The sequence below is a fragment of the Oryctolagus cuniculus genome, chromosome 12 (genome assembly GCF_051225735.1).
Source record: "Oryctolagus cuniculus isolate XC-2025 breed Fujian yellow rabbit chromosome 12, ASM5122573v1, whole genome shotgun sequence".
Lineage (NCBI taxonomy): Eukaryota > Metazoa > Chordata > Mammalia > Lagomorpha > Leporidae > Oryctolagus > Oryctolagus cuniculus.
The window spans coordinates 85752474-85770420 of record NC_142878.1 but is presented as its reverse complement, the minus strand read 5'-3'; the positions used below and the strand labels follow the sequence as shown (position 1 = coordinate 85770420).

The window sequence follows — 17947 nt, the reverse complement described above, 5'->3', positions numbered from 1 at the left end:
CCAGCCCTTCTCACACTGCCACAATGAAGAGACAAGGCTGTCACACTGTGTGCACAGAATGCTCCAAGGACCCCTCCAGCATGCCTTTCCTCCTGGTCAGGCAGCTCATGACACTGGCCCTTGAAATTCCACCGTTATAGATATTGTCGCTCATAAAGATTTGCTCCTATTTAAATTTTGCTATCAAAGTGCATATGGGCATTTATCATCCATCACTGTCTCAGAAAGGTAAGATCCAGAAGGCTTCGGGCAAATTAGCTGACAGCTGTCCTTCATTAATGGCAATGCCTAATTAAGAGGAAACTGCAGAGGATAGAGCAGTGTGCTGCAGACACATCTCCAACTCCGGCACTGCTGGGCAGGAGCACAGAGCAGGGAAAGTGGGAAAAACACCCGTGGAAAGGGAAGACAACAGATGCTTATCTTTCCATAGCTTCATCATTTTGCTCAGAGCTGGTTTTTGATGTACATGGCATTTTGAAATGTATGAGCAATCAGATTCAAATGTCTTAGCAAAAGGATCCAGGTACCTATCCACTAACCAGTCTCACCCACTTTTCACCTCCCACTCCCATCAATGAGTACTCTCTGTAACTGATGTCTTCCAATTCCTATGCCACTTGTTGCAGCCTTTTAAGATTTTATTTTTTAAATTTATTTGACAGGTAGAGTTACAGATAGTGAGAGAGACAGAGAGAAAGGTCTTTCTTCTGTTGGTTCACTCCCCAAATGGCCGCTACGGCCAGCGCTGCGCTGTTCCGAAGCCAGGAGCCAGGTGATTCTTCCCAGTCTCCCATGCGGGTGCAGGGGCCCAAGCACTTGGGCCATCCTCCACTGCCCTCCCGGGCCACAGCAGAGAGCTGGACTGGAAGAGGAGCAGCCAGGACTAGAACCCGGTGCCCATATGGGATGCCGGCGCCGCAGTTGGAGGATTAACCTAGTGCACCACAACGCTGGCCCACTTGTTTCAGCCTTTGTGTCTGAAATGCACTACCCTCATCTCCAGTTCCCCTGTTCCTCACCCATCAAGCTCAGCATCTAACTTTGCTCCTCAGTGCACCTTTCAGCCCACTCTGGGCAGCAAGGATCCCTCTCCTCCCCTCAGCTCTGGGAGCCTTCAGCTGTAACCTCTTCCAGCACCAGCCCTCCTGGGCTGACTCACTACTGCTACCTCCTGAAGGTCATGGGCACTGCAGGGCCCCATAGCATTTCCACCTATAGGTTCTCCAATATGCACTCAACAGGATGGACAGTAAAACAGTCTATGCTTTTCTGCAATAATACCCCCCCCCCCAAAAAAAAGGACAATCTAGGAGGATACGAGGGCTCCTAGCCTGTGTGTGAAATACTGTTTTTCCTAGGGTGCAGCGATGAAGGCTGGGTGGGATCCCCCTCAGCAAGCTCACGGTCCATCTACAGCTGCCAAGACAGCTGAATGCATTATCCCCACATCTCAGTCCGCTGGCAGTCTCCCTTTCAGTCCTGCTCTTGTTCCTCGCTAACAAAGGAAGGTGTCTCCAATTTAAAGCCCAGTCTTCATTTTTTTATACTTGAGTTCATTCCAATGATTGAATATAGATTATTTCCAAAAATGGATATGATAGAAAAGTAAAAAGCAAGTCTGGGGGGGGGGGTAAAACAGAGGAGAAATGAAAGTGAAGGTTAAGACCATGAGAACCGTGAATTATTTGCCATTCATCTGGGTTGCTGGGAATAACTCTTCTATTATTTGGTTTTTCTGACCTTTGGTGGCAAGCCTATAAAACCTCAGGCAAGCAGATGCTCTAGACTCCTGCTGAGGCCAATAAACCAGTTTTATCATTAAGGCACACATCACTGCAGGGGATGCAGCTACCCTTACTCAGAAAAAAAAAAAAAAAGCTTTCTTCTACAGTGTGTTTTCAAAAGGTTCATGGAAAATGAAGATTACAGCTACATGCACATTTTGTTTTGCACCAATATAAACTTATATTTTAATTCTACTTTCCCACAACTTTCTGAAGTACCCTCATACAGTGATGGGGGGGGAGGGGCAAAAATTCAGCATTTTCCTGATGGAACCTGGATGGATAGGTGAAAACCGCACACAAGTTCCTTCTCAAGGGACCTTCGTCATGCCTGTGTTTCATTTTCTGCTAAAGTAAAACAGAAGAGTATCTACTGAAGCAGCGTGGGTTCAGATTGCGAGTGACCATGCACATCCACGTGATGGTGTTTGGTTTCACTTAAGAAACTGAAAAAGTCTCCCCCTTCCCGGCTCCACCTTCAAGCCTAAAAGGACCAGCACATCAAGGCTACACACTCACATCATGCATCACTCATAAGGGCTGCAGCACACGGTTTTGGCAAGCAGGAATTTGGAACAAAAAAGGAAGAGAAAACTAAAAACATATTCTTGTCACTCATCTGTGTCGGTCCCATAACCGCAAAACTAAAAAGCATTTAGAGAAATCTGGCAAATATTTGGGAAAATGAAACCTTAACGAGGAACTAAACTTCATATTCCTGCAGACCCCAAGTTCTTCGGCAAATCATCACACAGCCAACACAGCATTCACAGATGAGATTTTCCAACCAGCCTCATTTTCTATGGCCACTGACTACAAGATCACTCCTATTTTATACTTAAATATTGCAATGTTTAGGGCCAACACTGTAGTGTCTTGGGTTAAGCTCTTACTTGCAACATTGGCATCCTATATTAAAGCCAGTTAGAGCCCTGACTGCTCCACTTCTGATCCAGCTGCTTGCATTACTATGTGCCTGGGGAAGGTGGCCAGAGTGCTTGAGTCCCCACCACCCATGTAGGAGTTTTGAATGGAGCAGTCAATGGCTCCTGGCTTTGACCTGGCCCAATCCCAACCATTGTGGCCATTTGGGGAGTGAATCAGCAGAGAGAAAATCAATCAACCAATCAACCAACCAATCTCTCTCTCTCTCTCTCTCTCTCTCTCTCTCTCCCTCTGACACTCAGCCTTTCAAATAAATAATATATTTTTTTTAATTGCAGTGTTTCAGTTAAATTATACAGAACTTGCAGCATGCCTAGTCTCAAACTCAGAAGTCACTCAGTGCTGTTCTCTACAGGATATGTAAATCCTTACTGTAATGTTCTCATTCTCCTGCATATAAGCAGTAACACCAATAAATGTATGGATTTTAAAACTTTTTAAATAAGAGAAGCTAACAATATGTAAGTGATTACCTGCCTGGAACCAATTCGAACCCTCCCCCCCCCCTTTTTTTGACAGGCAGAGTGGACAGTGAGAGAGAGAGAGAGACAGAGAGAAAGGTCTTCCTTTTGCCGCTGGTTCACCCTCCAGTGGCCACCGCGGCCGGCGTGCTGTGGCCGGCGCATCGCGCTGATCCGAAGCCGGGAGCCAGGTGCTTCTCCTGGTCTCCCATGTGGGTGCAGGGCCCAAGTACTTGGGCCATCCTCCACTGCACTCCTGGGCCATAGCAGAGAGCTGGCCTGGAAGAGGAGCAACCGGGACAGAATCCGGCGCCCCGACAGGGACTAGAACCCAGTGTGCTGGCACCACAGGCAGAGGATTAACCTATTGAGCTGCGGCTCCAGCCTCGAAACCCTTGTTATAGGTCAAGAACCTGACCCTTCAATATAACCCATACTCAGAGGTTTTTTGAGTCTTCACTTGAACAGGGCAGACACAGTGCTTGGGTGATTTGACAGACAGTGGGACGAGGTACTCTGCCTTCTAATGTGTGCTATTTAAAATGGGAAACAACATGTAGAAGTGTAGGGTTTGCATAAGGACAGTGGTAAAATGAGAGAAAGATTTATTATTGAAAATGCTGTTTGCAGGAGCCATTGAAAAGGCACTGTTGTATGCCACACACTAGACTAAGCACCTCACCTAACGACCCTGTGGGAAAGGTCCTCTTTGCTCTTGGTAAATTAGGCTTAAGGGAGGTTATGTCTTGTAATAGTCAAAAACAAGACTTCGCACTTTACTCAAAAATAAGCACTGCTGGCACTCTGGGTTAAGCACCACTTGAGATGTCCGAATCCTACCTGGAAGTGCTTGTTAGAGTGCTCACTGCTCTGCTTTCCATCAAGCTCCCTGCTGATGCACCCTGGGAGGCAGCAGGTGCTATTGTAAGTGCTGGGCACCTGCCACCCACATGGGAGACCTCCTCACTTGAGCCTGGTCTTCACCCTGGCTATTGTAGGCATTTGGGAAGTGAACAAGTGGATGTAAGATCCCTTGGTCTCTCTTTCACTCTGCCTTTCAGATAGGTGTGAATAAACATTTAAAAGACTAAGCACAGCTGACATTTTGACACATCTGCATCTAATATTGATGCATATTTTCATGTATCGGAGATAATATACTTAGTTTCATTCTATATCCTGAGTTTTCTACCATTCTAATTACACAGTAATCATTTCCCATAGTATTGCAAACCCTTTAGAAACACTATTTTTAATAGATACATAATATTGCAATGTAAGGTCTCATAATTTACTTAGCTGTGTCTTTGTTGTATATCAGCTATTTGTACATTTTCACTAGAATAAATAAGGCTGCAAAAAGTGTTTATTTATAACCTCTTCTGTTTCTTATTTCAGATTTTCTTTAGCTAAATGTCCCTTTTTTAAAGGAATCATCAATATTTTTAGAGAGCAATCCAGAAGACATGAAGCCAACAAGAAATAGATATCAGCAGTATGATTTATGGGTTAGCTAAATGAATATGCATTAACAACTGGGAAGGTCAATCATCAATTCAGATTTTATAGTTCAATCTACTGCATAGAACGAACCTGCCAGCTAGGGTGCAGGCTGCAAGGAACCAGATCAAGAGACAGAATTGACGGAGGAATGAAAGAGGGAGAAAACATCTGGCATGGATAATAAACCTGATTTACAGAAAAGAGGCAGAGAAAAGATAAATGCTTAACCTAATTTTAAAAATATATTGCAAAAAATGGAAATGACAGAACAAGAAAGGATTGGAACAGACTACAGAAAATAACATGGATATGTAGGGTAAATATTAGTGCTCTCTTATGAGTTTCTAGAACTGCTTGGCAGATCGAACCAGAAATTACATAAAAGCTATGAACTAAAGTGAAGTGTCCAGATCATCTTAATAAAATAAACCCAGATCAAAAGTCTTGCCAATTTCAGTCAATTATGGATAAGACTGACATTTCCTAACAACAACAACAAAATAGTGAGAAAGCCTGCACACATAAATTTCATTTCATCAAAAGCACAAGAAAGAAGTAACCCAGTCCCGTGGAGGAGACTGAAATGAGGGGCCCTTGACAGCATGGCTGGGGACAGCACAGCAGCTTAAGTAATCACTCTGAGATACTATCACTTTTATTACACATCTCTGCAGCCTGGACAAACAGAACACTGAAGATAGGGCTAGAAAAATAAAAGAAGAAATACAGAGAACAGCCAGAAAAAAAAAAAAAAGCGAGAGAGAGAGACAAAAAGCAATGACATCTTAAACAAGCAGCTGGCCTAAAGAATTTCAACCTTGGTATTGGTGTGGCATGGCATAGCAGGTAAAGCCACTGCCTGTGATGCCAACACCCCATGAATGCCAGTTTGTCCGGCTGTTCCACTTCCAATCCAGCTCCCTGCTAATGGCCCAGCAAAGCAGTGGAAGGCGGCTCAAGTACTAGGATCCCTGCCATCCATGTGGGAGACCAGGAAGAAGCTCCTGGTTTCAGCCTTCCCCAGCCCTGGTCATTGTGGTCATTTGAGGAGTGAACCAGTGGATGGAAGATCATTCTCTAACTCTCTGCAACTCTGATTTTTAAATAAATAAATAAATAAATGAGTCTTTACAAAAAATTCCAACCTTGCAAGTGCCTCATTAACAGGAACCGTGCTCCCATCTTATGATACCTATTGGCATTGGCAGTAAAACTGATAGTTCATTTTATTCCAAGGGAACCTAGCATTCTGGGCTTAAATGTGCACCCAAATTCACATGTGCAAATCCTAATCCCTAGTGATTCAGACTGTGACTGTATTTGGAGATGGTGTCTTTCCAGAGGCCATCAGGTTAAAATGAGGCCATTTGAGTCTCCTTAGAAGGAGGAGACATGTGGACACAGCAATGGTCATGCAAAGACACAGGGCCAAGACCTCTTACCATATAATAAGACAGGGTGGGGGCAGACTCTTCCCCAAAGCCCTCAGAAAGACTAGGCCTGCTGACATCTTGATCTTGGGCTTGACTTCTCACTGCCAGAGTTGTGAGACAGTGCACTCCCATTGCTTAAGGTAAGGTCTATGTTATCTCAAATGGCAGCTAATGACAACTGATTAGAAGTGTAATTAGTATACTCTTCATGTAGGTCTTGTGACATGAATTGGCAAACAGTATAGTTAAAAATAAGTGGTAAGCTGAGGGAGAAATCATAATACCATGTTTATGAACAGGATCATATAGGCAAAGACGCAGGTGTTGGTATAGGCAAAGGCAGTGGCTGGGGAAGTTCTGTGCTCAAGGAACAGAGACAGCAAGTGATGAGAGTGGAGCCCTGACCCAAGCATGGCTGACTCCAGGGTCTAAGTTTTGCTGATCACTGCCAGAGTGCATCACCCAAAAGAACCAGCACCTCGGGCCAGTGTCATTGGCAACAGGACAGCCAAGGCTGTCAGCAACTCAGAGTGCATACAGGAAAATACAGAAGAGACATTGTAAGTGACACATTATTTGGAGTGATAAAACTATATTTTTGGGGGCTGGTGCTATGGCATAGTAGGTTAAGCCTCCGCTTGTGGTGTTGGCATCCCATATGGGTGCCAGTTCATGTCCCGGATGCTCTTCTGATCCAGTTCCCTGCTGGGAAAGCAGTGGAAGATGGCTCAAGTGCCTGGGCCCCTGGGAGACCCAGAAGAAGCTCCTGGCAGCCATTCTGGGAGTGAACCAGTGGATGAAAGACTTCTCTCTCTCCCTAACTCTGTGACTTTGTCTCTCCAATAAATAAATCTTGAGGGGAAAAAAGGGACTATACTCTTTCATTTATTTCAGATTTGTTATAACTTGTGTTTTCTCAGGTACTACATAAATTTGGGGTGGGCATTGTAGCATAGCAGGTTAAGCCTCTTCTTGGAAAGCCTGCAACCCACATTGGAGCACAGGTTCAAGCCCCAGTTCCTCCACTTCTGATCCAGCTCCTTGCTAATGCACCTAGGAAGGCAGCAGAAGATGGCTAAGTACTTGAGTCTCTGCCAACCATGTGGGAGAACTGGATGGAATTTTGGCTCCTGCCTTCAGCCGGGCCCAATCTCAGCTGTTGTGGGCATTCAAGGAGTGAACCAGCAAATGGAAAATCTCTGTCTCTGTCTCTCCCTCTCTAATGACTCTGGATGGATGGATGGATGGATGGATGGATGGATGGATAGATAGATAGATAGATAGATAGATAGATAGATAGATAGATAGATAGATAGATAGATAGATAGAAAGAACTTTAACAGCAGCCCACTTGGCAGTTACTTTGCTCTTGTTGAAATAAATGGCTCTCTTCTTCCATGATTAAGCCTCTACTACGTAAAACAGGTGTGGGCAATGTCCATATAAGGCCCCTGGAATCATTAGGCCTGACTCTAATGAGGCAACTGTAGGTAGAACTTGAAATTGAAAACCCTAGAGCAACCTAATTTTTAAGTTGGCAATTCTGTTATGACCCACAAATGATGGTATAAATATCTACATGGCCCTTGGCAGAAAAAACAATTCCCCAGCCCTGGTGTAAAGGAACAGAGGTTAGAAGTACCTCTGTGGAATTTGCCCCGACATTCAGCCTGACTACCTCAAATTTCAGACACAAGTATCCAGGGGCCAATGAATCTCAAGGACAGAGAAGGTCAGACTCAGATTCTGAGTGATGGTGACAAGAGCAGCAGGGGGTAAAGATAAGGTCAACTGACACCTATTTGTCAAACACTTACAAAGTATGAGGCACTGCACTGAGAACATTAGGGAAATAAACAGGAATCTGAGGTTCAAAGGGCTTAAACTTGCACAGCACACACGTGACAGGAGGCCAGATGCTGCGTGCACAGAGAGGAGCTCAGTTTTGCCCTCCAAGAGCTCCCCCATGTTCAGGGGGAGGGACATGCATGAGCAATACAGGTCAGGAGTCTGAATGAGAACCCAAGTTGCCCTATTCATCAAAGTCCTTCCAACAGCTGAGATCCTAGGATGAAGTCATAGCTCTCAAGGCTCAGGTGGCCTTGAGGCTCCTGAAGGGCTCCAAGATCAAGGTGGATCCAGAATAGAGCTAAGTGATAAGAGCCAGTCCTAATCAACTCCAACACCAGCAAGCCAGAGGTGTCCAACCTTAACAACATCCATTCAGTGGCACAGGTCCCCAGCAAGAGTCCTTACTTTGTTATGTTTCATTTATAAAAACTGAAGGCCTAAAAATAGTTGCTGGGCTCTCTAGAAAGCTGGGACGATAAGTCTGTATGCAAAGTGGAGGAGAGAGCGCAATTATCCGTCACCTAGCACTCACAAGGGCCCGTGGCTACCCTCTCCCACTGGTGGTCCAATGCCTACTCTAGCATCCCTGGACACACTCACATCACTACTAGTGTTATCATCACTACTACCACTCTCCATGGAGATTAATATTATTATTTTTTTTTTGACAGGCAGAGTGGACAGTGAGAGAGAGACAGAGAGAAAGGTCTTCCTTTGGCTGTTGGTTCACTCTCCAATGGCCGCCGCGGCCTCCGCGCTGCAGCCGGCACATAGCGCTGATCCAAAGCCAGGAGCCAGGTGCTTCTCCTGGTCTCCCATGCGGGTGCAGGACCCAAGTACCCGGGCCATCCTCCACTGCACTCCTGGGCCACAGCAGAGAGCTGGCCTGGAATAGGGGCAACCAGGACAGAATCCGGTGCCCCGACTGGGACTAGAACCCGGTGTGCTGGCGCTGCAGGCGGAGGATTAGCCTAGTGAGCCATGGCCCCAGCCCATGGAGATTATTTTTTTTTTTTTAAACAAATCTCACTATGAAACTATGACGCTTGCAAAACTGACAGATGATGATTCTTCATGCTCCAGAAGGAGTCTTGACTTAAGAACTCACTGAATAAGCTCTGCAGGGTTTGGACGTGGGTGTCCCCTGCAAAATTCCTGAACTTAATCTCCAGTGCAACAGGATCAAAAGCTGGAAGCTGCAGGAAGTGATGAGGCCATGAGGGCAACGTCTTCACAAATGCATCAGCACCTTATAAAAGGATCGAGGGACGAGTTCACCAGCCCTGCCACAGAAGCACGCAGTGCACATCCCTCAGAGGATGCAGCAATGAGGCACCACAGCAGAGGGCAGTCCTCACCAGACACTGCACCTGCTACTCCCTTCATACTGGGTTTCCCAGCCTCCAGAACTGGAAGAGACAAGTTTCTACTGGTTGTAATCTATCCAGTCTCAGATACTGTGTTGTAACAGTACAAATGCACTTAGACAGCTTTTGGTACTGAGAATAAAAAGTAGGGTGTTCCTAAGATGAGTATCTTAAAATACGAGAGTTGCTTTGGAAGAAGGCAATAAGCAGAGGCTAGAACAACTTGGAGGAGCAAGCTGGAGAAAGCCTCATCAGCCGTGAACAGATGGTACAGGGATGTTCCAGGGAGAGCTCAGAAGAAGAGGAGGACAGATATAAGGATAGCCTAAATCTTCTTACAGATTATTGCGGCCACCCCCTTATGTGTGCAGGAAACACATTCCAAGCACTCCAATAGATATTTGAAACCATGGATAATGCTGAACACTGTATGTACCATGATTCTCCTTACATAACACATCTATGATAAATTTAATTTATAAATAAGGCACAGAGGCCGGTGCCGCAGCTCACTAGGCTAATCCTCCACCTGCGGCGCTGGCACACTGGGTTCTAGTCCCAGTTGGGGCGCCGGATTCTGTCCCGGTTGCTCTTCTTCCAGTCCAGCTCTCTGCTGTGGCCCAGGAAGGTAGTGGAGGATGGCCCAAGTGTTGGGTCCTGCACCCGCATGGGAGACCAGGAGAAGCACCTGGCTCCTGGCTTTGGATCGGCACAGTGCGCTGGCTGCAACGCGCTGGCTGTAGCGGACACTTGGAGAGTGAACCAACGGTAAAGGAAGACCTTTCTCTCTGTCTCTCTCTCTCACTGTCTAACTCTGCCTGTCAAATAAATAAATAAATAAATAAAGCATAGTAAGACACTAAAAACAAGACAATTAGAATAAAATACTGCACTAAAAGTCATATGAATGAGGTCTCTGTATCTTACAGTACTCCACATCATCTTGTTGACTATAAGGAAACTACAGAAGCAAAAACCATGGATAAATGCACAAAGTAGAGCAGGTGTTTAGTGCAGAGGGTAAGACACTGCTTGGGATGCCCACACTCCATATTGGAGTACCTGGGTTCACGTTCTGGTTCCGCTTGTGATTCTGGCTTCTTGCTAATGTGCTCACTGAGAGACAGCAGGTGATGGTTCAGGTGACTGGGTCTCTGCACCCACATGGGAGACCCAGATTGAGTTCTGGGCTCCTGCCTTCAGCCTGGACATCCTTGGCTGTTGCAGACATTTGGGGAGTGAACCAGCAGATGGAAAATGTGTCTATCTCTGTCTCTCTCTGTTTGTCTTTCAAATGAAATTTCTAAAAAAAAAATTTTTTAAAGAAAACTAGAGGAAAGACCATCCTTAAAGCTAAGTGGCAAAAAACTTGTCTGAACTGTGTCTGTGTCCTCAAACCTGGTGCAAAGCAGAGCCAGCAAGTAATGAAGTAGGACATGTGGCCAAAGCCAAGCAAAGTGTCAAAAGAGCTGTGTGGCTCATCTTGACCACTTACGGTAATATATGAGAAGAGAGAAACTAAAGACAGAATTTATAACTGGAAGGGAAACAGGCAGATTTAAAAATGTTTCAACCTATCCAGAATGTGAATTAAAAAAGCAAATCTAGGGGAGAATGGCCAGGTTGTGGCCAAGCCACCACCTGATGAGGAGGTAGCCTGGTATGGGCAGAAGGAATCCAGATGTCATCCATCCAGATAATGTAAAATTGGCCCTGAAGATGCTTCAGAGGCTGTGAGTGCTATCACCTCCAACATGGGCCCAGAGTGGCTGAGACTTAAGTGGAGGGTCCCAGGGTGTGTACAATATTCCAGGGTTCCATGCTCTAGGGTTATTTCAAGTCTCTGCTCCTGGCACAGCACTCCTTGGCTGCCTCAACTGTGATTCAGGCTGCTGCTCCAGAGGTGAGGGGTCAAGTGATAAACCTTGTAGCATCCACAGGGTGCCACTGCAGCAGATGCCAAGAGCACAGGAGTACTGGAGCGGCTCCCTGCTCCTGGTTTCAAAGTATCCTCCCAAAACTCTCTGTGCCCAGGTGGACACCATTATAGGGATAGGGTTCCAAATGGAGTCCCCCTTAGGACAATGCTCAGCAGAACTGTGGGGTCATACAGGGAGACGCTACTAGGGCTAGGCTTAGTGACACTGTAGGGGAAAGGGCTACCACCAAGGCCTCAGCCTTATACACTACCAGCATGTAACACCAGCCTGAGAGAGCTGCAGGTACTCTATTCCCGCCTGTGACAGCTGCTGTGTGGGTCGTGCCCAGCCAAGCCATGGGGGGTGGGGGTGGGGAGGAACATGCCGGGAGCCTGACCCCTGCCCCAGTGTATCCAGAGGATGGGACCCCAACTCAAAGGTGGTGATTTTCAAGCCATAAGATTTAATGTTATTTTTGCTGTTAGGATTCGGAAACCCTTGAGATCTGTTACTCCTTTCTTCTTGCCTGTTTCACCCTTTTGGAATGGGAATATCTGTCTCATGCCTGCCCCAGTATAGTCTATTGGAGGCAGGGTAGGGGAAACTTGACTCTTTATAGAGTTGGCCTCCAATTCTTTAAAATCTCATGGTCCTGCTGTTTCATTTACATTATGCATTATTTACATTATGCATGTATAATATATATCATTACATTATGCATGCATTTACAATGATCAGTGGTCAGCTTTCCATCTTCTGGTCACCAAAGACCAAAGTCTGAGCAGCATGCATCTCCACCATCCCTATCCTTAGCTTCTGCAGTTCTAACCAAGACCAAGATGAGGGCACTCCCTCTGCCTGTATGTCTATCTTGGGAACTCAAATTCAAAAAGCTCAAGGGTCTCCAAGTGAAGCAGCACCGCTTTGCATCTCTACTGGATCCCTCCATCCTGTCTTCATGTGCTGACTTAGACAGGAGTGTGGGGAGCAACTCGGACTAGACTGTTACTGGAATTAAGACTTATTCTATGCATCTGCTCTCCCACAATATGGCGCTGAGAAGGGAGTAACAACTTCTACGCAGCTGCCTCTCACCAACTTGAGTGATGACCTGCAGGAGCTGATCCTGCTCCTGATTGGAGGAGAGCAGCGTACTAGGTGTGTGGGTAGCAGAGTTGGGATTGATGGAAGAGGACTATAAAGGAGGAGAGAGACAACATGCACCAGGAACATCTATCTGAAGGAACACCTAGCAGCCCCCGAGAGAGCCGGCGGGCGGTGTGCCGCTCCCCCGCGGAAGTGGGGAAAGTGGCAGGGGGAACCGCCCTTCCACGGAGGTGGAAGGGTCGGTAGCCAACCCGGGAAGAACCAGCAGCAAACCGGGAAGGGCCGAGCAGACAAAAGAACAGCGCAGGGTCCTGTGTCATTCCCCCACGAAGAGGGGGAGCGACATAATGGTGCCGTGACTCGGATATGAAGCCTAGGCAGGGTTTAGTGTCGTTCCTCCATGAAGAGGGGGAGCGACACAGGAGGAACTTCTAAGAACCCGGCCTGGGCCTCCACTCTCCCCAAGACAGATGAGTCCCCACTGCATCTGGATCCAAGGCGACTATCAGAGGAAGAGCTGAGGTGGCACAGATCCAGGGGCTGAGGTCAGGACCGGCAGACAGGAGGCTTTATAAAGCAAAGCGCAGAGACTGGGCACTGGGGTAAAGCAAACAGCAGAGAGAGCTCAGAGACGCTCCAAATGGAGGAAGTTTGTTTCGCTTTTTGGAAGCATTTGACCACATTTTCACATTTTCCCTGACTGTTACTACACTGAGAAAAGGCTGGCTAAGGGGCCAGCATTGTTAAGTCACTGCCTGCAGTGCCAGCATCCCATACAGGCATTCGAGATGGTTCAAGTCCCAGCTGCTTCTCTTCCCATCCAGCTCTCTGCTACTACACCTGGGAGAGCAGTGGAGGATAGTCCAATTACTTGAGCACCTGCACCCACATGGGAGACCTGGGTGAAGTTCCTGGTTCCTGGCTTTGGTCTGGCCCAGCCCTAGCCATTGAGGCCATTTGGGGAGTGAACCAGCAGATGGAAGACCTCTCTCTCTCCCTCTCTGTGTGTGTGTCTCCCTTTCTCTATACATAACTCTGCCTTTCAAATAAATAAATATTTTTTAAAAAGGAAGAAAGAAAGAAGGAAGAAAATGTTGCCTAAGTATTTTAATGCCTTCAAGAAAGATAAAAGCAAAACATTTATTAGAATGAAAAATTCTTTCCAAGCTTTCTTCTTTATGACATCTCTTGAAAGACATGCAGAAATTGTTAGAGGGAAAAATTTCTTTTCTTTCCCCCTCACCACCCAGCAATGCCTCTCAGTGAACCAGTCAGAATGTCAAAAAGAAAAAGGAATTTTCTCAAGAAAATACAAATATTTATAGACAGCATGACTCCCTCACCCCTGAAATGTTGAACAGGGCAATTTCTCCATTCTCTTCTTTATTGATTTACTTTATGTGGTACTTAATAAACAGAAAGCAGAAAAGGCAACGGTGGAACTCAAGCCACCAGGTCATGCACCTTCATGCACCTAATAAACACAGACCAAAAAAATTACTTATCAAACATGTTTGTGAGATAGCCAGAGAAAGCAGCAACAGAAACAATAAATCAATGTCAAAACAAACACAGGCCTGGGCCTTGGGCAAATGGCTGCTTCATGGAGAGGGTGGCAAGAGCCTTCACGTGTGTGCAATGCCTCATCTGAGATGTATGCAGTCCCCATTGCATGACCACTGGCCTCAGGGAGCGGTGCAAACACAGTGGGATGGACCTGAGAAGCCAAAGTCCCACGGAGGGTCAAGTCCTCACTTCGCACACAAAATCTGGGAGTAGCCCTCCTCAACTGGCTAACCTGTAAGGTAGCTCAGGGGTACCTAAAACCCAGGTCTGCTTTCCACATCCCTCCCGTAGCATCTGAAGTCTGGCTTTACCTGCAAGGCCTATTTTCACCAACCTGGGAAACTCTGACTGGTTGGAGCTACACCTCCACAGCCATCCCAGTAGCTATGAAAGGGGCCCCACTGTCCTATCTACCAACTGTCAGGGGTTTGTTGGTGGTGCTGCTTTCTTTGCTTTTCAGCCACCCCAGCAGGTGGAGTGGCATCTCATTGTGGTTTTGATTTGCATTTTCCTGATGATTAACGATGACATGTTCATCTACTTATGGGTCATCTGTGTATCTTCTTTGAAGACATATTTATTCTAATCCTTTACCAACTTTTTTTATTTGTTGAGTTATAAGAGGTGTTTATATTCTCAATATTAGACCTTTTTCAGAAATTACTGGCAAATATTTTCTCCCATTCTGTAGGTTGTGTTCTTGCTTTCTTGATAGCACACTTTAATGCTCGAATGTTTTTTAGTTTTGATGAAGTTCAACTTATTTACTTTTCTCTTTTACTGCTTATGCTTTTGGTATCGTATTTAAGATAATATTGCCAAATCAAAGGTCATGAAAAATTTCGCCTTTTTGTCTTTGCTGTAATTCACACATACTCATAATATCCCATTTAGTTCACTTATTGAAAGTCTATTGTATACAATGTTCTAATACAAATATTATGTCGCATTTTGCTCGTTTCAATGGAATTGTCTAGTTGTGATTTCCCCGGTACAAGGCACCCTCGGGTGACAACACCATGCAATTAATATCTGCTGCTTTCCTGAATAGTTTCAAAACTACAATCATTTTAGTCTTATCAAAGAATGGTACAATGAGCTATCAGTGAAACAGAAAGAAAATTATAGTCCTCACCATGTTACCAAGACTAAACACTACAGCATGAGATTTAGATACAGCAAAATTTAACAATTAGCATCAATGTTAATCTTAGATGTCTCAGTGGAAATCATTTAGGTTTGCTAATACAATTATGAAATTCTGGTTTCTATATCAGTACCATTGGCAAGAAGCATGTTCAGTTTCCATTTTCATAGCCTTTATGTGATTTTGCCCTTTTTGTAATTTTCTATATTGAAAACCAAAGTCATAGCAAGATGAGAATCCTAATGGATTAAATTTCAATGCTAGACACTGCAAAACTCCACATGACACAAGGCACAGGAAACACAATGCAATGTCTACCTGGAAGGAATTTAGAGAGGGGAAACAAGCAAGCTGAAAACGACCTAACAAAAAACCGTTCATTCTGAAATTCTTAACAGGATGTTTTCTTAAAGAAAAACTCAGGAATATTTAAAAAGGCAAATATTAATGTACTTGATAGTGATCCTGTAACTGCCTCAAAGCAAATTTTTAAAAACTCCAATAAATAGATATGATTATGGTACAGCTAAAAGACAAAACCCTTAGCATGCATGTAATATGGTGGCTTCTATTTTAAAAATAATTAATGTCACACAGAGCAGCACAATTTCTGCACTGCCCTAAAAGGCATACACCAGTGTTCTATAATACGATTCTGTCTCCTTGCTTATCTCAAGGGTGACTGCAATTACTCAATATTACTACCCCACGAATATAAGGTCAAAGTAGATGTAAAGATTTTGCTTACCTAATTCCTTCCTTGGCTGGCTCCCAAAATTCAACAACTCCAATAGGAGAGACAAAGAGAGTTAGACAAAAATGGAATACCTATAAATTCTTCTCACGATGAAAGCAAATGAAGTAGTTGGAATATAGCTCCACCCTACCAAAAGACAGAATGAGAGAGAAAATTTAGAATCTGACTGTGCTTCCTACATATCCAAGAGGATGGATCATCTTCTTAAGAATTCCCTTTTGCCAAGAAGCAAGAATGGCCTACCCACTAGAACTGTGTTAGCCTTCAGTGATAATAAGACTGTAAAAGAGGCATCTCAGGAAGGTATGGCTAGCACAAGCAAGCAGAATGCAAGATGTTCCCAATTCTTTTATCACCAGCACTTTGCTTAGCTTTCCATTTCCACCTCCAAAATAGGCCCATAATCCTATTCTACCAGAGCAGAGTTTAAATATATTGATGTAACTGACAAGAACAAACACATCGGCATTCATCCTTGTGCTGAATCTAACCCCATACTCAAGGCTTTTTCTCTCTACATCCACTCTCCAGTATCAAATCCAACTACGCTGTCTTTGGCTTCATCTGTTTAAGTTCACACGAGTGGCCACAGATACCCAGTAAAACTAAAAGGTCATTTTGCAACTTCCAACACAGTAGTGCAGGGGCCTCTTGCATCTGTGTGTTCTTCAACAAGAGATCAATCATCAGAGTCTCACCTTCCTCCAGGGAGGTCAGTGATGACGACTGGGTGACTTCAGAGTGGCCTTCTAACATCTAGCACTATTCTGTCCAGGTGCACATCCCCACAGTACCCTTGCCAAGGGCAAGCAAAAGCCAACTTCAGTTTCTTGTTCTTAGGTTCAGATGTCTCAAGGGATTCAAGGCTTTGTAATTAGGGAGGAAAAGAAGGAAGGGCAGTAGCGAGCTTGGTCGTATGTTTACCAAACTCAAGTCAACAGTGCCTGGGCCTGCCTGCGTTCTTGACTACAGTGTTCAGTGGTGAGAGACCACACACTGGCTGCTGTCAGTCAACTACTTATGTTTTTATTCCAGGTAAAGTGGACCTTAAATACCTATTTAAATAAAGAAAAATTTCAGTTTGAGAAGCAGAAAGAGAAGGAGTACTTCCCCAGCTGCTGGTTTACTCCCCAGATGCCTGCCACGGCTGGGGCTAGGCCTACTGGGAGCAGGAACTGAATTAAGGTCTCCCACGTGAGTGCCAAGAATTTACTTACTTAAGCTCTCACTGTTGCCTCCCAGGGTACACATTAGCAGGAAGCTGGAGTCAGGAATTGTACTCAAGTACTCATGTGGGATACAGGCAAGCATTTTTTGTGAATATCTTTTTGTTTGTTCAAGTGGAACAATGGCAACAAAAAAAATTGTATTTTCCTAAACCACAAAGACCACAACTCTAGCAAATACAAGATAGATCTGTAACATTCTAAGGCAATCATTTTTACAGCCTCAAATGACCAACCCATTATACTGCTATATATATACTCCCATCTCATGTGTACTCTTATATGTGATATCATTCCAAATGTTTGCAAATCATGAAGATGAATGTCAAGGTGTCGAGGGTGCAGAAGACATAGACTCTGAACCTTGCCCTCTGGCCCCTGGGAGATTGTGGCAAGGGCCCCGTTTGGGGCTGAATGCATACAGAGCTCTGAGGAACTCAGGCCCTGCCCTACCCGATGCTGTGCCATCCCCTGGCTCCCTGTCCCATGGGCCTGCACTCCTTCCTCAGCACCCACCTCCAGCTGTCCACTCAGACCTCTGCAGACTGCAGCCAAATGTTATCATCAGATCACAGTCAGAAAGCCAAGCTGGCGATGAAACTGCCCAGAACTGGCTGCATTTGAAAGAGTCTTACTCTCAAAAAAGACAGGTGGCTCCATTTAAAATTCCTCACTGCCCATCAGCCTCTGCCCCACGCTTACCCAGCCATCTCCATAACAGATGCTGTGGGAGTTCCTGTCCTCTGCCTGCCCTTGTCCACCAGGGCACAGGGGCCTCACGGTTCCCAGCAGTTGCCGACTGCCTCCTGGCTCTCTAGCAGGACTGCATATAAACACAGTGGACGCCAAAATGGCCAAGACCATCTCACGACCCTAGG

General features: G+C 45.3%; 1 protein-coding gene across 42 annotated transcripts in view; it reads right to left on the bottom strand.

Annotated features, from left to right (window-relative positions):
- TLN2 (talin 2) overlaps positions 1-17947 on the bottom strand; it is a 479276-nt gene that overhangs the window by 214623 nt on the left and 246706 nt on the right. For 12 of the 42 annotated variants that reach the window (XM_089310520.1, XM_070054323.2, XM_070054311.2 and 9 more), the window contains one exon: positions 15835-15969. The exons of the other annotated variants lie outside the window; for them this stretch is intronic. The gene's annotated coding sequence lies outside the window, so the exon portion shown is untranslated. The remainder of the gene's footprint in view (positions 1-15834; positions 15970-17947) is intronic. 42 annotated transcript variants of the gene reach the window in all.